Source organism: Mauremys reevesii, linkage group 10, assembly GCF_016161935.1.
Source record: "Mauremys reevesii isolate NIE-2019 linkage group 10, ASM1616193v1, whole genome shotgun sequence".
In the NCBI taxonomy this organism is placed as follows: Eukaryota; Metazoa; Chordata; order Testudines; family Geoemydidae; genus Mauremys; species Mauremys reevesii.
In genome coordinates this window covers 10216204-10240185 of record NC_052632.1, presented here as the reverse complement: position 1 = coordinate 10240185, position 23982 = coordinate 10216204, and the positions used below count along the sequence as shown (strand labels likewise).

At 42.5% G+C, this 23982-nt stretch overlaps 1 protein-coding gene across 2 annotated transcripts in view; it reads left to right on the top strand.

Annotated features, from left to right (window-relative positions):
* NR2F2 (nuclear receptor subfamily 2 group F member 2) overlaps nucleotides 1-23982 on the top strand; it is a 103134-nt gene that overhangs the window by 31629 nt on the left and 47523 nt on the right. For both annotated transcript variants that reach the window (XM_039490470.1, XM_039490471.1), the window contains one exon: nucleotides 22602-22703. The gene's annotated coding sequence lies outside the window, so the exon portion shown is untranslated. The remainder of the gene's footprint in view (nucleotides 1-22601; nucleotides 22704-23982) is intronic.

Genomic DNA, 23982 nt, shown 5'->3' with positions numbered 1-23982 from the left:
CCTTCCTTCTGAAATATATTAACAGCCTCAAGAGGGATTATTGATGCTGGCAACTAAGTTGAAACAGCCCTCAGAAGTTCCTGACATTTTGTGTACATAGTTAGAATTTGCATATATATATATTTTTCGCCTTTAAGTGTTTGGAGGTTGGGGTGACTGCAGGGCTGAGGGAAAGGAAGATTGATAAAGCAAAGCAATCGGAGTTATTTCCTATGCATGGAATTGATTAAATGCTTCACTAAATGGCTTATAAATTTGGCTCTCATATTTCTGTCACCCATTGCAAAGATTACAGAAATTCCGTCTATAACCATGTTGTATACAATACCAAATTACAAAAGGTTGTAAAAACTAATGTTTTGTTTAAAGTTCTGAGCAGGACCATATGCCTTCGCTGACCTTGAGTAAGCTATTTTAATTCAAAACATTTCAAAGAGAGAAGAGGGGAACAAATCCATCTGCATAACAAAACCAAACCCACACGGTTTAGAACATAGTACCATGCAGCATACCACACTTATTCACTGACATAGAAAAGCATATTGAATCCTTCTTGTACTTGGGTATTATGACTTTATAGCTGCCAACTGCATGTGGTGTGAGTCCTAGGAGCTCAGGTTTCCTCAAGCTGACTTGGGTCTATTATTTTTGTGGACTCTGTGCCATCAGATCTATCTGTCTAGGGACTTATATGGTTCCTCTCACCATAGTACCTCATAAATGCTAATGGATTTATCCTCACAATCACACTGGGAGGTGAGAACGTATTATTATCCCCAAATACAGAATGTGTGGAGGAGAAGATCTATGAGGGAACTGCAGGAGGCCTATGGAGAGCCCAGTAGAGTAAATGTAGTGAAATCCCAACAACTTCAGTGGGCAGGGCATGTGGCCAGGATGGCAGAAGACAGACCAGTAAGAATCTCTTGGAAGGACCGCCTTCTGGTGGCTTACCAAGGAGAAGATGGAGGGATAATATTGAGCAAGACCTGAAAACTCTTAATGTGAATTACCCTCAATGGGAAAAGAGGTGACAGAAAGACATGGAGGAAAATTGTGACAGTGGCAAAGGACCTGTATGGTTTATAAAAACGGAGAGTAAAGTAAAATAATACAGATGGGGAACTGAGGCACAGAGAGACTAAGTGGCTTGTTCAAGGTCCCATGGGAATTCTGGCACCACCCCAGGAGCAGACAAAGCAGCAAATCAAAAAGTCACAACTCCTGCATTACCCCCTCCACTGGCTCTAATTTGCGGGGGGGGGAGTAATTTATTTCACTATGTTCTGCAGAGCAGCTCACTCTGCACTCAAGACCTTAATCTGGCTTGCAAGTCACTTTTTGCCCTTCTCTGCTCCTCCCTTGCAAGAGAGAGTCTCACAAAAGTAGGCCTGCTTTTTCCCCTGCGGCCAGAGCCACAATCTTAGCAGAGCCAAGCAGAGGAGTGAGACAGGGAATTAGTCCCCTGTGTGGCTGTGTATGGACTGTGACAATCTAGCCTCAAATTATTTATGAATCTTGTATTGACTTGTTCATCTTGAAAATTTTGACATGGGTAGGTAGACAGACAGCTCTTTCCAGGGATTTCCTAGCAGCAAGTAGCAAGGTGGGGAGGGATAGCTCAGTGGTTTGAGCATTGGCCTGCTAAACTCAGGGCTGTGAGTTCAATCCTCAAGGGGGCCACTTAGGGATCTGGGGCAAAATCAGTAGTTGGTCCTGCTAGTGAAGGCAGGGGCTAGACTCAATGACCCTCTTCTAGGAGATAGGTATATCCCCATTATTCTTGATTTTTTTTAAAGGTTTTGTATATTGCAACTCTAGCACTTGTGCATCCAGTAGCATCTTCGTTCTGACAGTCACAAACATGTTCAACCTCACAGGACCCCTTTTGTGTACTGTCATTCCCATTTTACAGATAGGAAAAATGAAATGCAGCAAGTGAAAATGATTTGCCCAAGGTCATTTGTTAATCTCTAGCGCAGCCGGGAATTAGAGCCTAGCTCTCCCAGTGCTTTAAGCACGAGCTCATGCTTTTTTCCCTTTAGTTATAGAAATAAATAAGTGATGTGATTAAATATTAGCACTGAAGCAGAGCTCAAGCAGGGTAGGTAGGTCTGAAATGCAAATGTGAGCATGGGAAAATAATCCCCTTTTTTAACTATAAATGCCTGTTTTCTACAGGAAAAATGATATTTTCTTATAACATTTACAAGCCATCATGTCCCCAGCAAGGATTAACATTTGGCATCAAAGTACTGATCTGGCAAAGAGCTCCCAGTAATGTAAGCTTTTTTACAACCCACTACGTGTTTAAAGTCTTGACTGACTTGACCTCTGCCCATTGCTAATCCTTCACTTTCTTGCCAGTAGAAATGCACATCTTTACAGGGATGGCACCAAAATACACAGCAACTAATATGGCTAGACTTCAGAGGTGAAACCAGAGCTACCCAGGGACAAAATACCAGGTGGAGGGACATATAAGGGTTCCTTAACAACTAGCAATGCATTAAATTCTGGCTCCAATACGAACAGAAAAGACTTTTGCCCAGTCCTACACATGGAGTGCATCTGTTTCTTCATGGATGAGAGTGCATTCTTTTGTCCAGGTCGTTATTATTTATTAGCTTCTATTACAGCTGTGCATACGGGCCCCAATTGCGAGTAGGCCCCGTTGTGCCCGGCTGTACAAACACACACTAAGATACAGTCCCTGCCCCAAAGAGCCTAACTAGACAAGCCAGAAAAATGAAGGATTGTGATCCCCATTCTCTCAGGTGATGAACTGAGGCAAAAAGACACTTGCCCACAGTTACACAGAGAGTCTGGGACAGAGCTGGGAGCTGAAACCAGATTTTCCAAGTGCTAGTCTGGTGGCTTAACTAAAAGCCCAGAGCGATGGATTTACACTAGGTTCAGGAAGAGCAATAGTTACTCCAGTAAAATTCTAGCTAACTCTTTTTCTGTGATATATGCTAGCTGGTCAGAGATTGTTTCGCCAGAAGCTAGTAACCCTAACTACTGGCAACCAGATATTTTAATGCCTTGGCACTTGTAGTTTTCATGCTGCCCTTTATTTGTGGGCATCAGTCTAAAGTGTCATCCCTCCCTTTATAAATAGTAATTGCCCAGCAGCAATCAGCCAGAGCCCTGCCCTACTGCTATTGTGAAATGCAGTCCCAAGACAGAAGCTACAGCTTACGAACACTCATTGCAGGTGGGAGAGCAGGACAGTGACTCCAAACCACTTTGTTCTCCTCCAAGCATAAGCAAATAGTCCCAAGGGGCAGGGAAGGATCAGCCAGGTGTTAAAAATGCCCCCTTTTTCTGAGTCACACCCTCTACACCAGTGATTGGGAGGGAGGAATGGTATGAGAGCGACTATGGTGGCTTATATCTCCCAGAGATCCTGGGGGTAACCCTCCAGTGGCCAGCTAATCTTGGTTTAAGCCTGCTTTTGATCAGCAGAGAACAGCCCCAAAGCATCAGAGAACAGGGCCCAAAGCGTTTCAAGCCATTACTGCAGAACACTGTAGTACTACCTGTAATAGCGACTGGTAAAAAGAAAATTAACCAGTCCAAATAACAGCAGTGGCCATATATAGTTTGTAAACATTTAGGACCAGATTCCACAGCCAGCTTCACAATGTAGCTGTAGAAATGCACCACTGAACGTGCGAGACCATCTTTGCAAATTTTTGGGGGGCAGCCCAGAGGTGAACGCTGCCTGGGAGCGTAATCTTAGAATACGTGGACTTAAATGGATTTCATAATAATACATTACATATCAAGTGTTTAATTGACACAATATTTTTAAGGGGAGCCACTTACATGCAGGTTCTATACACATTATTTACAATTTCAGCAGTAACAGTTAATGCTCTGTGACAAAGTATATTGTTTCCAGCTTGTTATCCATTCATAACAAGGTCAGTCTATTACCATTATTTTTGTGAATGTAGCTGTTACCTTGAGGCAAAAAGTTAATTGTAAATTACAGAGGGAGGCTTATTGAGGATTTAAAATAAACATGACAAAACAGTACTTACTGTAATGTGAGGTAACGGTGCCATTTTATGAAGCGTTTCCATTTAGAAGTGGTGTTGCTCAGGCATATGCTAGTCAAATTCACCTTCAGACTTCTGAAGAGCTTTCTTCCCAGGTAGTGGAGAACGTTCAAATGTACCCACTAAAAGCTTTAAAAATATTTTAGCTAAAAGGAAATGGGTTTTCGTGATTTTTCTCACTGTGTTTGGACCAGATCCCTCTCCCACCGAAGCCAAAGACAGAACTCTAAAGACCAGATTACAACGTTACCACAAACCCTGAGTGGATTAGACCAGTGTGACTCAGAGCCTCAGCTCGTCATAGGTAGTAAGGTACCTAACTCCCAACTGATTACAATGGGAGTTAGGTGCCTAAATACCTTTGAGAATCTGGCCCATGTCACACTTTGGTCCCTGCTCTTATGGCAGTGCTCTATAACAGTGATACGTCTTAACGTGCAGCTCCTAATACCTGCTTCCCCCTTGATCCAGCGGAGAAGTAAACTGTGCCAGCCCTTGAAGCAGCTTACTTGCCCCTTCAGCACCAGCTCAGCTGCATGGGCTGGCACATGGAGGGACAAAGCCCAGGCTCCATCCATGTCTTTCCCTGCCACTCTCCACTCACTAGTGCAGGAGGCGAAGTAGTGGCCCTGGGGCAGCTGCTTTCCCTCCCTCATACAGGAGTCAAGGAGTTCCTTATGCCCTGTTAGTCCTCTATGAGGATCATAAGGTGGTTTATCAACGATTTTAAAGGTGCAGGCCCTGAGTTAATTATCAGGGGCTAGTTAGAGATCTTCCTTCATGAGGATGCACAGAAAATAGGGATGGCCACACACGCTCTTCCCCGCCACACCCATTCACATGGCCTGTCCAAGGGCCAAGCACAATAGCAGACCCTGCAAACATGAGCCTCTCTGTCTTCACTGCTTCTGGGGAAGCAAAACACCAGGAAAGAGGTGGGACCATAGCTCTGTCCATGCTGACCGCCCACAGGAAGGGCCAGTGCAGAGCTATCAGTTTCCTCCTAACGGATAACACATCAAGGGTGCACCAAACAGCTGCGGGATGGATTGGCCTTCTCCTTGTTCCCCAAGAGGGATTAACCCTCTGCAGCACCCCCACCACCACCACCATAACCACCACAGAGCTCTGTGCAACTTGCATAGTGAAGCCCCAGGCATATTTGTGCTTTAAATAACTATTGGATCTTTCCCAGACACTCATTCTTACTCTGATTCAGGCATGAATTGTAACACCGATTTTGCATCTTCGCAACCGCTTCCGTAGTAACGGAGGACAACCCATAAACACGGGATATTCTGAGTTCACAAAAGTGTCCCGCAGGATAATGATACGGACTGGATTGAGAGGAAGGGGAGATGTTTCTATAATAGCAAAGGAACATACACAAAACAAAATGTGTCTGTTTTCCTTTCCCTTTTCTAGCAAAGTCATAAGAAACACAATAGAAAATGATAACCTTCCAACAGTGGGGTGTTTTGTTCGATCGTTTCTTTTTTAGCATTCTAGATCAGATCAAGCTTTCCTTTATCACTTGGTCTCAGACACTTCAAGGCAACATAAGATTTAGCATATCAGGCCCATGAGGGGTTAAGTAACATTACTACCGTGGATTTCCACTGTTGGTCGTACAAAGCTTGAGACATGTGCATTCTTCGTCCAATAACTTGTCCAGTAATGGGTGTATTGATTGCTAATGTCATCATGTTTTAGTATATATAAACCCCCTCACTCTATCACACAGCCGCCAACAATCCAAGAAGTCATTGTTTATTCATTGTAACTCCCAAACTGGCCCGTGTCAGATTCTGCTTGAGGCCTTGCTGATAAAAATCAGCAGATGATTGGGCGCACACATTCTTAACATGGCTGACCCATGACATCTTAGGGGCAGCAGGGAGCCTGTCATTATGTGTACAATACTCTTCTTTCTTTCTCCTTATCTATCCCCAGATGACTTTGAGATTTTATTAACTCATGAATGACTGAAGATGTCATTTAAAAAGTGGGGGCAAGAGGGAGGGAATGGTTTGGTTTTGAAGTGGGAATAAACATGTGATTGGTTCCAAATAGGGAAAATGTGTGTGGCGGGGGGGAAGATTTAAAATACAACCAAACTGCATCAAGAGGAGAAGATAATTAGTTTATTAGAATTACCAATCTGATTGGCTGTCATTGAGTTTGGGGTGCTGGTGAACAACCACGAAAAATGCTAAGCTGTTCGTGAAGCATTTTTAAAGCAGAGATAGATCTGTATATAAAACGAAACATCAAAGATATAAATCAGAGATTTCCACTGAAAGTCTGGCAGATTTTACAAGTACAAAAAGGTTTTCTTTTTTGTGCAGGTGCTCAAATAGCTAAGTGTTACTTAACTGTGAATGCAAACTTGTTCTCAGTGAATAATTCTTTTGTAAGACTTAAAATTTCAAATTATTTTTATGCATAAAAAATTCTCTTCTTTTTAATTTTTTTCTCTTTTTAATAAATATAGACTGAGTATTGAACAGCATTATATATAGCCATACAATTATTTTCACTCTGATTTTTGCTTTTTTAACACTCAATTTGCCAATGTATGAAAATGAGTCACTAATTTTTTTTAAAATGTTCATTTATTTGATTTCAGGGTTTTGTGGCAGGTGTGAGTTAGATCTGCACATAATTTTATTAAGATATACTTTTGGGGTTGAATTTTTGAATGTGCTTAGCTTTGGCCTAATATTGTTCCCATTGAAATTAATAATAAAACTCCACTGATTTCCATGGGCATAGAGTTAGGCCAATACTGTGCATTTAAAAAAAAATCCCACCCTTATTTCCCAAGTCCTGTTTGAGACAAGCACATACTGACAGTTTGCTGGAAGCTAATATTCACAGAACAAAGAAAGTTTTATTCTCCAACTCCTCAAATTTGAGTATGCTTATTATAAATTTAGAGGATTGACTTGAAAATAGATAGATAGATAGATAGATAGATAGATAGATAGATAGATAGATAGATAGATAGATGTACACACACATATTTTTAGAATTGACACTTCAAATACATTAAAGAACATAATTATTTTATTTTATTTTAATGATTGCCGTGTCCAGATCAGAGATGTGCCGGTGAACAGTTTCCAGTTATAATTATACCCCTTTTCAAAAGAAGCATTAAAATTAGGAGATATTGCAGAATTTGCAATAAAATATTTGGGTACCCATAGATGTGAACTTGAAACTGAAAAAAATAGGTACCTAGCTTCTAAACTAAGATGGTCTTTTAAAATTGGCTTTATATGTCTTTCTAATTTCTTCTATGGTAGCCATCAGTAGGGTATCTAAATGCCTCCTACCCAAAATAGTGAAGTATATACACAAAAATACATCCCTCTCTTTCTGTCTCCTACTTCCCCCATCAAATGGGGCTGGACAGGTGTGTGGGTATGCATAGTATCAGTACGGGTAGGTAGACTGAAGAATTCATTTTGCATTTTGGACTGAAAACACTGAGGTTCATGGTCATCCTTATCTCTTCTGGGAGTTCCAGATCTGCAGACCAGTCACTCAAAAACCTCTTTTTCCTACAAGCACAAGTTTTACTCTTGAGGCTGACAGCTCCATGGTCCCAGTGGAACATAACTGTTGTGGGAGATCATGATCTTGTAAGGTAATGAGGCAACTTGGGCTGGTTCCATAGGGATCTTTGAAGATGAAGACCAAAGCCTTGAATCTGACCCAGTATTCCCCATGGAACCACTGTAGAGAGTGGAGCATTGGGGTGATGAGTTCTCTATGACTTGTGTTGCCAGTCAGAAAGGCTGCTATGTTCAGAACCACTAAGAAGAATGGTTTCATTTCTAGGTACAAAGATTTACAATAATGATGTCTGGAAGTCACAAATACATAGGTCCCTGGGGCTCTATCCAAAACTGAAAGGAGTCAGATTGGGCAGCCCTAAGTAGAAAGGGGCACTTTTCTCATTTGCAGCTATTTGGAGAATCTAGAAATAATGAGTCCGTGTGAGTCCTAATGATCTGAGGGTGAACATTCATTGGAAGGTAATGTTCCAGAGGTGGCAAGTTCTTCTAAACACTTCCCTCTGATGGCAAGCATCATTTCAGGCTTTTCTGGATCCATCTTCACCCACCTGCTCTTCCAGATAGTTGCTCATCTCAGCCCGGAGAGACAATGTTGTCTGTGTGTGATATGAAGGTGACATAAAGCCAGGTGTTATCTGCACAGGGCTGGCCTTTAAGTCCATGATGTTCCAAAATCTGTCTTCATATAGATGACGAGCAGAAGGAGAGAGAAAGGCTGAGTTCCTGAGGGACTCCACAAGTGAGGGCTACAGAGGTGAAACAGCAGGTGCCCATCACAACTCTCTGAATGGAGCCTGTGAGGAATGATTAAAACCATCTCAGCAGGGACTTCCTCTGCCACACCTCTGGAACAGGGCAGCATTTGATCATAGCAAATGCTATGGAGAGATCCAGCAATAGGCTCATAATATGGCTTTATTGGTCCTAAAAGCAGTAACAACCCTTTCCAGTGTTAATTTCCACTCCAGAGATACCCACCACCACCTTGGTGATGGATCATGATTATTAAATATAATTATGATCAGTTTTAAAAAAAGAAGAAAGGACCAAACAATAATTGTAGGAAAAAACATATTAGGATATATTGTATTCCTTCCCCACCTTTTATAATAATGTTCTCTCCTCTTAGCCCCCAAATTGATGATCCAGACCAAGCGGCGGCCAGCAAATCCCTTGTCCCGCACTGCTTCCCACAGCCCTCATTGGCCTGGAGCGGCTGAACCACGGCCAGTGGGAGCCGTGATCAGACGAACCTGAAGATGGGACAGGTAAACAAACTGGCCCAGCCCGCCAGGGGCTTTCCCTGAACAAGTGGCGGTCCCAGTTTGAGAACCACTGTCGTAGAGTTATGACAAAAGAACCCATGTCCCTTGCACTAGCCCAATATAAAATTTCAGGAGAGTTGTTTTCAGATACCATGGAAAACCACAGCTTGTTTGAAAAAATGAAGTTTCATCCCAGAAATAAGTGAAATAATTTGCTTTGTTATTGTAACCTTTGTAAAATAGCAAGAGTATAAAACCCAACAAAGGTAGATTTGATGCTGGAAGATATCCCAGAAACCTCGTGTGAAAGTTCAGAGACACTTTAGAGAAAAAAATGCATCCTAGCAATGAAAGCATTTGGGATAATAATAATCCTACAGTTCTCCACTTAAAAAAAGAGTGACTTTTAATGCCCATGAAAGTGCCAGATTCATACCTCTGGAGAATGATGACCTTTATGTACCGCCGAACATCTACAGCCCAGGCAGTGCCCGTGCAAGCTTCCGATTTACATGGATTTCTTTTTAGGCAGTAACGTATTAACTATAGGTTAACTGGGCCAAAGTGTGAGACAATAGTAAAATGTGATCAACAATCAAAAGAGAGAAGGGGGGGCAGTGGGAAGAGAGCACAGGTTGCTTTTAATTTTTAAACATTCCCTTTTTCCGTAGATTTCACTCATGTATCTTGCCCTGGGTCACTGGATGCTATTGTCATTACGTGGACACTGTGTCCAGCGCATACTTGCATACACCAGAAGTTTTATCTGTTTGCCAGATTTAGTGCCTAGTCATCCTACAGAGGAGGGCAGAGTTTCATACCGTGCACACACGTGGAGTGGGCTGAGGAGGAATATTTTTAGTTTATGCTCAGGGCAACCAAACAGATGAATGCGTCACACCCACCAGAATGAGAAGATATTTGTTTCCCTGCTCATTCAATACTGGACTGCTCTGCAGAGGCAACTGACAAGGTTGTCTAACCTGCGCTGATATTTGTGACAATGAGGACGCTTGTCCATTAGGAAGTGGGCAGAGACCATCTACGTATTTTGCATGGGTTCTTCAACTTTGGAAGCTACTAGTTAATCTTAAGCCACCACTGGCTTGTTCATGTTTGTAAGCACTTTCTCTTTAGGAGACGGGAATCAATACCAAATAAAATAATAACGAAAGAAAGGGATTCTAAAGTAATAATGGTGAAAGGTGTGCAAGCTGGTGGAAAGTACAGTAAAAAAAATAAATAAATAAAAACCCCGTGACAAGTCATGATAAATGGGTCGTTATAAAATTCATGTTTAGGCTGCACCAGTCTGGGGATAATGCCATTCGTCATGGCAACACTGGGGCACTAATGAGCCCTCATTGCATATTCATGGATGTGGCATCTCTCTCTCTCCCTCCCACCATGAACCAATGCCTGGTAAATATCTCCACCTCAAGCTGAAACTCAGCTTAGGCTGCTTTTTTTTTTATTTGTTATGTTGCAGCAATTACACTGTAAAAGTGCTGCACAAGATTGATTGCTCTGATCTGTAGTTCAATTGTAAATTAGAATACACATCCCCCTAGGGAAACACGGCCCCTATTTGTGATTAAGAAAAAAGCCCCATAATAGACTAATAGCTAAAGTTCTCTCTCTTTTACTTTCAGGCAATTAGCTTGATGAAATGGCCTCTATTTGTGTACCCTGGAAGTGTAAACCGATATCATAATGAAGTATATGATGTTTATTCTATTATTTTCACCTTGCCATATATGCAGGAATGCATAAATAATGGCTGCTTTGTGTAGTAAATTTACTGGTTCGGAAGTAAACTATTTCTTAAAGAGACAGTCTATGGTTCCTGATGACTTAAGTTAAGGTAAGTATTCATGTGTGTGACTCAGCCCCCTGCAAAAACTAATGTTCTGCTTAAAAAAGATTGGAGACCATTTTTGGTCACAAGATTAAATAACGCTTAGTTCTTACATGGTGTTTCCATTTGCAATGAACTTTACAGCCATTAATTAAATAACCCTCCTTAAATAATGTCCCTGTGCGGTAGGTAAGGCAGGTATTATCTCCATTTTACAGACGGGAAATCAAGGCTGAGCAATTCAGATGTCTACCCAAGGCCACACAGGATATCAAAAGCAGAATGGGGATTAGGACTCAGGAAATCCTGGCTCTTAAATCCTATGCTCAGACCATCCAAACGAGCCTTTTCCCTCACTTATAATGTCCCCCCATCCTCTCCTTCCCAATATAGCACTGGATGATGGTTCCATTGACTCTGGTCATAGTGTCACTCATAGATGTAACGCTGCTGTTTTCCTTTCTCTTAACATTCTGTGATGTCATTTTAGCACTGAGTGCATGTAGCATGCATGGCGATAGCTTTACTCATTTGCTTTTTTTCCTTATCTCCACAAATCTTTCCCCTGAACTGCAGTAGCAGGCTATTGACTTGGGTCCTGGTGTTGCTCCCCTAGTCAGTGTCACGTGGAGTACACTGTCCTTCCAAAGAGTCAGCTCAGGCTGTTAGTCTGAGACACTGAGTCACGTTATGGAACCACATCACCAGTGATGGCGGCACTAGTGCCTTTGTTCATCAGGTGAATGGCTGTGATGAAAACTGCCATAGAGGTGATAGCTACAAAGCAGCATACATTGTTTGTGACAATAAAGGCCGCTCCACTGGCAGTCCAGTACCATATTTGAAACTGACGAGTCACAGGTTCAGTTACTGGAGGAGTTAAATCTCTTCAACCAAGACAATTTGTGGCTCTATTTCCAGCTGATATAAAAATATGTACATTCCCAGGCTACCTGTATTTCCCATAAATCATGAACAAATTGTGAATGCTCAGAAACCAGGCAAAATTCAGTCACGTCATTTTTTTGCCAATTTTCAGAAAAGACACTGATACGATTGAAAAGCATCACTGGCCCACTCTCAATCCGTGTAAACCATTTGTGATAGACCCAGGCCCGTTGGGTCCAGCAGAGTAGCAGAAGGCAGATATACTGGCCACTGGATTAACAGTTTTCTGTTCCCTGTCTGACCAGAGCAGGGGCTGCTCCAGGCTAATGAAAACACCTGACTCCAATTAACCTGCAAAGAGTCAGGTGAGGCCATTAAGCTAATGTGACCACCTGACTCTAATTAAGGCCTCTCTGATACTATAAAAGGACTCACTCCAGTCAGGCAGAGAAGAGCTGGGGAGCCAGAGGAGAGGAAGTGCGGCTGAAGGGCTGGTTAATGAAGACACCTTCAAGCAGGGGCGGCTCTACAAAGTAGGCTGCCCCAAGCAGCGCGGAGCGCTGCGCCGCCCTTCCCCAGTCCCGCGGCGGGTCCCCTCTTCCCGCGGCTCCGGCATCCTGGGGAGGGCGGCATTTGGCTCCGGTGGAGCTCCCGCCGGCATGCCTCCGGCAGGTCCACCGGAGCCCGGGACGAGCGGACCTGCCGCAGTCATGCCTGTGGGAGCTCAACCGGAGCCGCGGGAAGACGGGACCCGCCGCAGGCATGACCGCGCAGGTCCGCTGCCCCGGCTCCGGTGGACCTGCCGCAGGCATGCCGGCGGGAGCTCCACCGGAGCCAAATGACGCCCTCCCCAGGATGCCGCCCCAAGCGGGCGCTTGGCCCGCTGGTGCCTAGAGCCGCCCCTGCCTTCAAGCCATCGGTAAGGGAGCCCTAAGGTAAGGGTGAAGAAGGGAGAAGCAGGACAGCTGTGGGGAAGTGGCCCAGGGAAATGTAGCAACTCTGGCAGTGAAAGGTTGGCTGCCAACAGCTGCTACCATTAGGGTCCGTGGGCTGGAACCCAGAGTAGAGGTGGGGCCCGGGTTCCCCCACAACCTGCCACTACAGAAACACCTCCTAGGAGGGGAAGTCAGGACAGGAGGCTAAATTGTTCTGAAACAAGCCCCTAGGGACAACAGAGACTGTGGGAGTTCTCTCCCCAACCTCCTTGCTGGCTTATGATGAAAAGGGCTCAGTAGACTGTAACCCTGGCCCTAGAGAGAGAAGGGCTACGTGGAGGGTCGCGGTGAGCCACTGAGGCTAGCATAAACTGCCTGGAAGCGTGGGACCCACGGGGACAAGGTCAGAGCTCTGCCACACACTGTAGCAATTTTAAGATATCACATCCTCTTTGAAAACTAGCAGAAAATTAAAGAATGTCCAGCAGGTGGTTCCATAGATGCCTGCTTAATTCTCTAATGCAAGTAATCTATGTCAGTGGGTCTCAACTTTTCCAGACTACTGTACCCCTTCCAGGAATCTGATTTGTCTTGTCTACCCCTCAGTTTCACCACACTTAAAAACTACTTACAAACTCAGACATGAAAAACAAAAGTGTCACCGCTCACTGTTAATGAAAAATTGCTTATGTTCTTATTTTGTCTGTATGAAATTTGAGTTTGTACTGACTTTGCTAGTGCTTTTTATGTACCCTGTTGTAAAACTAGGCAAATACAGATATGAGTTGATGTACCCCCTTCAAGACCTGTGTGTACCCCTGGGGTAACCCTTGTTGTGAACCACTGATCTATACAGTCATAAGTGAGGAACGAAACAGAAAATCTGGGAGTGATTTCAAGTAAACACAATAATGTCTTGGATTCAAATACTGACTTTGCATTGCAGGGGACTTAATACCAATAGAGGGAAACTCTCCATCCCTTTCTGTGAAATAGCAATGGAGGCGCTATCTAGGAAGGTGATGTAGACAAGGGACAGGAAGGATGGTCCAGCTAGTGATAGCTGAAGACCTGGGTTCAATTCCTAGCACTATCACAGACTTCTTGTGTGACCTTGGGCAAGTTGCTTAATCTCTTTCCGATGTCTTGGTTGCCCATCTGTTAAATGGGGATAATAGCACTTCCCAATATCATGGGAGTATTGTGAGGATAAATACATTACAGATTTGACAAACTCAAGTATTATGGTAATTGGGGCCTGTAGCGGGGTGGTCACCCTGCTCCGGCCCTGAAGGGGTTAAAGCAGCCCTGGAGAGGGCTGCAGTGGGGAAAAGGTAGGCTGATGGGGAAAGCAGCCACAGCTGTGGCCAGCTTAATCAGGGCCCAGCTGGCTCTTATAAGAGGGCAGTGGGCCAGAAGCTAAAACACACACTCTCTCTAGCTTCTTGAGAGAAAATGACCTGGCTGCCTGGGAGCTGAGCAGGGTACCTGAGGTGGAGCAGTGCAGGGGAAGGGCAGACGGAGCTGGGGAGCTCCAGCCAGGAAAAACCCCAGGCTGCAGGCCTTACTGAAAGGGCCAAATAGGTACTGGGGCTGCAGAGAGGCAGCCCAGAGATAGGCAAAGGCAGCAGTTCCTAACTCCCTTGCCAATGATGAGTGGTTTACAGACTGCAGTCGGCCCCAGGGAGCGGGGGCTAGATGATGACTGGCAGTAGCCACTGAGGCAAGGTGGGTTTAGAGGGTTGGGGGTTCCCCTGGGAGGGGAGATCCAGACCCAGGGGGTACTGTGGTGGGCAGAACTCCTGGACAAAGGGCACCGGGGTTTGGGAGGGACACAGGGCCAGCAGCAGGCAAGCTACTGGCCTGCAGAGGGCGCTCCGGGCTGGAAAGAGCTAATTCTCGAGACAACCAGCAGGAGGCACCATGCCGCTGAGTCTTCACACCACAACAGGGCCATATAAGATAGACAAACTGAAAAACCTGTGGCAGATACGTATGGGCATATGTGCAACATTATTGATTCACCTACAGTCCAAACTAGGTTATTAAGCTTAAGGTTGTATGAGACGAGGTTCCATTTGAGAGGACCACAACACAATTTTATCACACAATACTACCAAGTGCAAACCTTTAAAAAAAATAACACTGACTACATGGACACCACATTTTGTTTAAACTTGTTAATCATTGTCTTCTTGCATGACAGCCCCGGCATTTAAAATATGTTAGGAGTGACACAATCCTTTCACCTGGTGCAGACATATATCACTGGAAGGATGTTCTCATAAACAAAGTGCTGCAGGCTATGATCTTATCATTCTCCTCTTCCTTCTTCTCAGTTCAGTTCAATGACAAACATTTTTTTTCTGTTCTTTGCTCCAGTTTCTGTTCAGGAGAAGCCTTGTATTGGAACAGCAGGTGATGTTGCAAATAAGGATTGATGGACATCGGTCATGGTGTAATGGGGAAGGAGGGAAAACTTGCAATGAAGTTTGAAATGCTTTTATGCAGTGCTTTGACTCTACCCAGTGCAATAGCTACTCTTTGACAGTGATAAGCAAAATTTTATTCTCACACGCACAGTTCATTTTTAAAAAACTGTATGTTAAAAGCTAAGAGGGACTTGTCTACCCTATGGTGCCCCATGCTGACCTAGCATGGGACTGTAGGCACTCTCTGCCTCAGTTTCCCTTTTCCTCAGGGCCCCTTAAGAACTCCGTAAAACAAAATTCCCCTGTGGGGACTCTACTTAATTAAATCCTAAAATAAATTTGAAATAAAGTCTCTCCCCTTGGGCATAAGTGTGACACAGCCTTCCTTCTTGGAGTCTGTGGACTCTGGAGTTCCTCTCTTAGGAGAAATTGTCTCTCTCTCAGCCACTCCCTATAACTGAGCTTTGATGGCCTTTTATTAGGCCCAGATATTCCTTAGTCAGTGAGCTGCCTAGATAGACTCTCTCCCTTTAAATTAACTTGTCATGGGCAGACTGGCCCTGGACTCCCCTCAAAGGGGCCAGCAACCCCAAGATAGGGACATAAAACCAATAAGAATGTTTGAAGGAAATTACTGCATTACTAGAATTATTCAGTTGAGTAGATCAGTAGAGTGTCGACTTTTAGATGGTTTGTAGACACAAAGAGGGTGGCTCTTCTGGACGAAGCCGGAGGTAATAGGATGAAGAGAAATTCCACAGTTCAGTGACTTTTTAAATTTATTGGAGAGGAAAATATCATCCATTTAAACCCTGTAATGGCTAGAGTGTGTGTAATTCCCTGCTTGTGCTTTGTAACGTTTTTCTGGGACAATTTGTGAAGCAGGTCCAATTTTCACCAATATCACCAGCAAAAACTGGCACATTTTCCTCCTGCAAAACTACCATCTCAATCCCTCCAGTGATCTTTCTAACTATATGTGACACTTATAAGTAAGAAGTCTTGTCACTAGAAGCATACAACACATTCAGTTCAAGATGAAAAGCACTCAGAATGTCCCCTTTTTCAGGTTTGTGGTGTTTCCATGAAAATGCCATTTTTCCCCAGTATTTTTATTAGTAAAAATGCCATCATATTTTACATTAATTTCCCCTTCTTCTATCATACAGATCAATAATCCAAATGCAGTATTTCCCAGTGATGGAGATGGATTAGTTGAGACTTGTCACATGGTTGAAGTTATATTGTTCCTCATGATTCCATGATGGATTAAGCCTATTCCTTGTGACTCTTAGTGGGAAGTATGCTGTTTGAGCCAGTCAGACAAAAATTAAGTGTCTCCTTTCCAATGTTTAATTTGAAATACTTCTATATAAGTACCCAGCCTTGGAACTGATTTTTTCCAGTATCTGACACTAACTAAATTTCACATTGATTATCATTATATCTTCTTGCTGTGGCCTCCTGAGCTTCCGAACATCTCTTGTGTTGTGTTATGGTCTTTGCCCTGGTCTACACTGTGGGGGGAGGGGATCGATCTAAGTTACACAACTTCAGCTACGTGAATAACGTAGCTGAAGTCAATGTACTTAGATCAACTTACTGTGGTGTCTTCACTGTGGTGAGTTGACTGCTGTCGGTCCCCCGTCGACTCTACCTGCGCCTCTCGCGGCGCTGGAGTACAGGAGTCGATGGGAGAGCACTCGGGGGTCAATTTAACATGTCTAGACTAAAGTGATAAATCCATCCCCACCAGATCGATCTCTGCACGCTGATCCAGTGGGTAGTGTAGATATACCCTTAGTGTCTTATGTTCCTGGAGGTCTGCACTCGTGTGAGCGGAGTACTTATGAGGCCAGTACTCAAAGAGGGATGATCTAAAGCTCATTGAAGTCAACAACAGTCTTGGCATTGTCTCCAAGTGGCTTTTGCATCAGGCCTTGCATAGCATGAGAACTGTTTCTTTTCCAGAGTGTGAAATTCTTAATAAGCTTCACTTTTATTAGTACTATACCATGTTACAAGGAGAACACATCTCTGATCTTTCCCAGAGGACTTTCTTCTGTTTTGTCATAGCATCAAAGACATTCATCACAAAAGAAAGAAAGAAACCCAGGAGAGGTTAATCTATGTTCAGCAAAGAAAATAATATTATTTCTCTAGAAGAGGCACCAATTATCAAGGTCAATAATCAGACATGGCAGTGAAGAGTCAGGATGCACAGCCAAAGTATAATTTGTTCAGTACTGAGCATCTCACAGATAGACAGTTCTACCTTCATACTTCAGAGAACTGCTGCCCATACATGTAAGGGTAATTTATCATTTGAACAAGACAGTCATGTAGGTATTTGTCAGAAACAAAGTATAGGGCAGAATAACTACAGAGGAAGATGCTGAATTTGGAGAGAAGAATTCCTTTGATGCGTAACTTCATTTGGAAATCATAGAATCAGATAAATGTAGGGCTAGAAGAGTCCTCAAGAGACCAGCAAGTTCAGACCCTGCACTGAGGCAGGACCATGTGAATGTAGACCATCCCTGACAGGTGTTTGTCCAATTTGTTCTTAAAAACCTCCAATGACGGGTAGCCCACAACCTGCCTTGGAAATCTATTGCAGAACTTAACTGATCTAATAGTGGGAACGTTTTCCCTAATAACTCTTCTAAATCTCCCTTCCTGCAGATTAAGCCCATTACTTCTTGTCCTACCTCTAGTGCGGTTTGTTTATCTGCCACGTCTGCAGGTTTGGCTGATCGCAGCTCCCAGAGGCCACAGTTCACCGCTCCAGGCCAATGGGAGCTGCAGGAAGCGGCGCAGGCCAAGGGACGTACTGGCCGCCACTTCCCGCAGCTCCCATTGGCCTGGAGTGGTGAACAGCAGCCTCTGGGAGCTGCGATCGGCCGAACCTGCGGCTGCAACAGCCAGCAGGTAAACAAACTGACCCAGCCCACGCGGGGCTTTCCCTGAACAAGCGGTGGCCCTAGTTTGAGAACCACTGCTCTAGTGGACATGGAGAACAATTGACCACCATCCTCTATAACAGCCCTTAACATAGTTGAAGACTGTCATCAGGTCCTCCCTCAGCTGTCTTTTCTCTACAAGAAAACAGGCCCAGTCTTTTTAACCTTTCCCCATAGGCCAAGTTTTCTAAGCCTTTTGTCATTTTTGTTGTTCTCCTCTGGGCTTGCTCCACTTTATCCACATTTTTCCTGGATTATGGCACCCAGAACTAGATAGACACAGTATTCCAGCTAAGACTTAACCAGTGCTGAGTAGAGCTAGACAGTTACCTCCAGTGTCTTTCATATGATGCTCCTGTTAATGTACCTCAGAATGTTATTTGCCTTTTTCACAATTGCATCACATTGTTGACTCCTATTCAATTTCTGATCCACTATTACCCCCCACCCCCCGATCCTTTTCAATAGTACTACCACCTAACTAATTATTCCCCATTGTGTAGTTACACATTTGATTTTTACTTTACAGGTGAAGTTCTTTGCACTTGTCTTTCTTGAATTTCATCTTGTTGACTTGTTGACAATTCTCCAATTTGTCAAGGTTATTTTGAGTTAGATGAACCGGGGGTCCATGAGTGATGTTAAAGAAGAAGGACAGGAAGGTTCCAATGATGAGTGGGAACATATCACTGGCCAGAAGGCTGCAAGGGGAGATGAAACTCACTTTCTCTCATGAACTACCAAGACAAGAGCCTCCATAACCCACAAGACAGAGAAACAGTTACTGTAAAGGCACAAAGAACAAACTGTTTTTCCAGCCACTGTTGCTCCTTTTTTTCCTACTGTTCTGTCATCACTGCTGACATTGTGACATCAGTTGGCAGAGGAGGGGGAAGATGTAGTCACCTGCAACCATGTAACTTGTGTGCAAGCTGTGCACAGGTCAGACTGAGAAGTTCTTACATTCACTACAGTGGGATTGTGCCAGGTGATAAGTCTTGAGGTTCTAAGTACTGCTGCTATGTCTGGTTCTGTGTGCGCAGTGGGGCATATGCTTTACCCTCTATGCAGTTGAACATAAACATTCCCTTATACAAACTGCCTGCTGTTTTAATCATATTGCTATTGCAGTTCTCTTTGCCTTGATTCCATTATGCTCACCCTTACTTCCCTTTGCTTTTTAACCCAAACTGATACAAAATCATGGTACCTGATCTACAGTGTTCTTATTTGTTGACATGGGCAAAGGTAATGCACCATGCAAGTGCGAAAAAAATAAGTGGCCCATTTCACATACCACGGACGCTATGCAGTACATGTGGGTCAACACTAGGGAAGGAAACTTGGACCACATGGAAATACCACCCCAGTAAGAAATATCATAGATCAGTGGTTTTCAGTCTATGGTCCGTGGACCACAGGGGGTCTGCAGACTTCGTCTAAGATTTCCAAAGGGGTCTGCATCTTCATTTGAATTTGTTCAGGGATCTCCAAATGAAAAAAAGGTTGAAAACCACTATCATAGATAGCTTCATTCTCTTGTTTCCTTCATGCTGTCTTTCTGAATGTCAACACTAAGCCTAGGTTTTGCATAGAGTCCCTGATCAGAGAAATGAATAAGTCTTCCACATAGCAATATGTTTTACTTTTTGGTTTGCAGGTCAGATAAAAAATGTGATCTGTTTTGTTCTGGTTTTATCAGGAATGTTAAAAATAAACAGCCAAAACTCAACCGTTGCTGCCAACTTTCTTGTGGTTGAAATAAACCTTTCCTGAAAAATAATCCCAAAGGTGTGAATATCCTGAAGATCAAGAAGCTCTTTAAGATCTACCAGTGGCAGAATCATGCAATTAGAGTCATGCTCCATAAGCATTAAAGGCTTAAAACGTTAACAGATCACTTTAATGGGAGCAATTTTTTTTAAGTTTTATTTAATTTGCATTTAAATAACACTATGTTATGGACATCTGACTCCATGAAAGCTATGCAGCTACACAGATATACAGTTTACTAGTGTTTGCAATTCTCTGAGACCCGAGTGAGGATCTAAAATAGACCTTACTTAACATTTCTGACTATATTTTGGTTAGTTTGCTTTCTGATCTGATGTAGATAGAGATTCCTTGTTCATTTCTTAAGTATTTTACCTTAAAGAGTAGTGGAGGAGGAGGGAATTAAATGAACCATAAAATAAGTCCATAAATGTAACTCAATAAACAAAAAAAATCCTTAATACATGGAGTTGTGATAGGACATATCAGATATTATGGGCCTCATCCAAACTCCCAATGACCACAGTGGTTCTCTAGATGCTTTAGAAAGAGAGCTCTCCCAAATGTGGAAACAATTATAAAGAAATTAATGACTCATTAGCAAACATTCCATAATTCATTTCTCATTTCTGGGTCAATGTTACTAGTAAAACATAGGCTGCATATTTTAGCTCTTTAGCTGATTTTGTTTCTATTGGGCATTAACCCCCCATTGCTGTTCCTTTAAAAATGACTTAAAACTAAGTTTCGGCGGCTAGTCCTCTTGAGAAGGGTGGTTCATGAAGATCTTTATTCAGATACAAAGACGTAAATTGCTCCTCCAAGTGAATAAGAAACTCTGGCTAACACAACATAGTAGGTCACAAAAGATAGATGGCATGATCCAAAGCCTACTGGAATCAATGGAAAAACTGCTGTTGACTTCAATGGGCTTTGGATAAGAAACCACTGAAAATGGATTTTAACAAGCATGTAATGGATTGAATGAAAGGTACGCTGTTAGTCTACTGGGATATTTTTAATTTCATATTCTTTAAAATGCCTGTATACACATCAGAACTATTGACCTGACCCAACTGTTATTGAAACTGATGGAAAGCCTACCACTGATTTCAGTGGGCATTGGATTGTGCCTTAAATTTTCAGGTTAACTCAGAAGATTAGACATTGGTGTCTTTACATGGTCAGTAAATCAATATTATGCAGAAGAAACATGTGCCAGAAGTCAAAACAACCATATTATTTGTATTTAAAATAGCAATTTAATCAAGGATATCTATTAGAGACAGAGAAAATATTTTATATCCAATTAAGATAAAAAATCTTGCATTTATATGATCCTTTTTCTTGTTTTAATGATCAAGTGGTAGGTCCTCAAATAATGGAAATTAGCATCACAATGGTGCTGTGACAATTTACACCATTTCTCTAAATTATTTTTGCTAGTAATTAAAAGATACTTACCAGTGTGACTCAGAGGCCCATGGGTGGTTCTCTACTGTGTGTCAGCAACACTTGTCAGGCCTGTCATACTCATTACACCTAACACATGGTTGTCATGATGTATATCCAAAAGGAGTTATGTAATATATCATTGTAAAACTAATAACGCACTGATCATTAATTTTCTCGTGTAATATGTATGTATGGAGTGGCCACGAAGAGTTATGTACTAGAATTATGTTCTTAAAGTGTTTGGCAAGCAATGCATAAGCACAATCGGCCTTAGACAAAGGAATGTGTATTTGTTTGTCTGACCAGCCTAATCATCAGGAAGAGACAATGAAGGTACATCTAAACACATGGTAAACAAACCAACAAGCAGGGGAGAAGACAGCATGGCATCTCTCAGAAAGATAATCTTGGTCTGGGCTTACTTCTTAAAGAATACATTTCAAAGGTTTGCTAGGCTATAAAGACAGGGGGTCTGACTCTCAGAAGATAAGCAATTGAATCATCTGTTTGTATACAATATTACTGCATCTGAAAAAGTGGGGGGGTTACCCACAAAAGCTTATGCCCAAATAAATCTGTTAGTCTTTAAGGTGCCACTGGACTCTTTGTTGTTTTTGTGGATACAGATTAACATGGCTACCCCCTGATACTTTACAATATTACTGAATTATAAAAGTGAATCAAGTAAGGTGTTTTACACTTTTACACTGGTGATTAACGTCATTGTGAAATGTATGTATTAACACTAGGTGAGGACTTATGGATACTAACTGACATTATACTTTAAAGTCTGTGACCAAACACAGGGAGAAACAGGTTTTGTCCCAGACGGGAGAGAAAGCAGCTGTCTACCTGTCTTCAATGTAAATTGTGCATTATAGAAGCAAAACAATGGAAGCCCCATTTACATACAATTCAGCAAGGGATGGGAAAGTCACAGGAAGGGAAGAACAGCAGGAAGCCTTCCTGGCTCTTGAAACAGAGACAATGAATTTTGGGGTGATAAAGGGATGGGGGAAGACGTTTGAGTTGTCTGTCACTTGGGGGATTAAAGGGCACAGAGCTTTTGAAATCACAGAACATTGGACCCTTCAGCCAAGAGTTGAAGTTGCTGGAAACTGAGTCGAGGTGAGAAACCTGCTCAGGCACAGACTGTAACTTGCTGCAATTAAGTTTCAGTCTTAGAAGCATATTTTTACTTGTATTGGCTTGTAACCCTTTTTATCTTTATTCCTTATACTTGGTCCTTCCTACGTCCTTTTGTTAAATACACTTTGTTTTGCTTTTACTACAAATCAATTAAGTGCTGTGATTGAAATAAGAGTGTTTGTCAAACCCCAATTAAATTAATGAGATGCGGTGTATTGTCTCTTTAAAGGAGAAATAAACTTCAGAACTTCAGTGAGTGTTCCAGGAGAGGACTGCAGGACACGTCTTGGGGGAACTCGGGAGTTGGGGTTCACTATTTGTTACCTACAAGGTAAGGTGTGGACTGGCAGAGTCCTGGAGAGTTTACTGACAAGGCAGACAAGCTGATGCATCAGGATGTTACCACACAGCTTAGCAGTAGCAAAGTTCTCACTTGCCAAGGCTGAGAGAGGTCACACAGTAACTCCCAGTTTTGGGAACCTCAGCAGATTTTCACATTGGCAGACAATTTGGGGGAAATTTGGGATGGGGAAGGTGTTGGGGTCACCCTGAAAAAAAGTAGCCAGGTGGTGAAAGCCAAGGAATGACCTGCATGCTTGTATCCTGGCTGTGGGTGTCAGGGCCTTGAGCCCTGCAGCATAGCATATAAGGTACCCAGAGTGACAGACCCCCATGCTGATCTGGGTTGAACCCCAAAGTATCACAACCAGGAAAAAGAGAGACTGAGATGTGTGTTTCATTTTCTTCAGTGGATGATCAACCTTAAACTTGTATTTCATCATGAAAAACCACTCTTGGTATGGACAAAGGACAGTGACTTAAATGGATATGAAGAACATTTAGATACAAGTGAAAACAGTTTATTTGGGATACATTTCATTTTCAATGAGATTCAAATACTTCAAACAGATATTAAATAACAATTGCATAGAAAAATCTACTCTTTCTCAATGCTTTAGTAACCTGAGTACTATATAAGTGTGATGATTTTAACGCATGGCTTCAAAGAATGACCAGATCTGAGCAACTACTCATATTGTCTCACTGGAGATAGATGTGGCAGACATAATGCATGTATGTACACCCACAAACACACACCTTTCCTAAGCATTAGTTTGGCTCTCAGACTGGAAAATATTAGTATCTTATGGGTTAAAGCAAAAATTAGTAGAACAATCATGAACAATGTATCTTTTGGCAGAAGCTAAAATTCATGTGAGTTCTCTATATGTTTCTTTTAATTATACAACCCAGAACTGCAAACAGAAGTCTAACCAGAACATAGACTTCAAAAAGTTTGGCTTTCTTAAATATTCAGCTGATTTCCTAACCCAAATATTCTGGGTTCTCTCATCCCTAAAAAAAATCAGTATCACTTTTTCCCCACCACACCCCCTTTTCTTTCTATTAGTTTATTATGTCTGTATTTTAGAGCCTAAAGAAAACAAATGTAATTTCTATCACTCAGTAAGGTAATGGAATTAGTCTGATGAAACATCAGAATTTTTTACACTGAATTTGTAGTGTAAATTACAGGGGAAGGATGCCTCTTAATTCAATAGCCACTTACACTGATATCCTGTACAAACCACATTGATTGCTACAGAGAT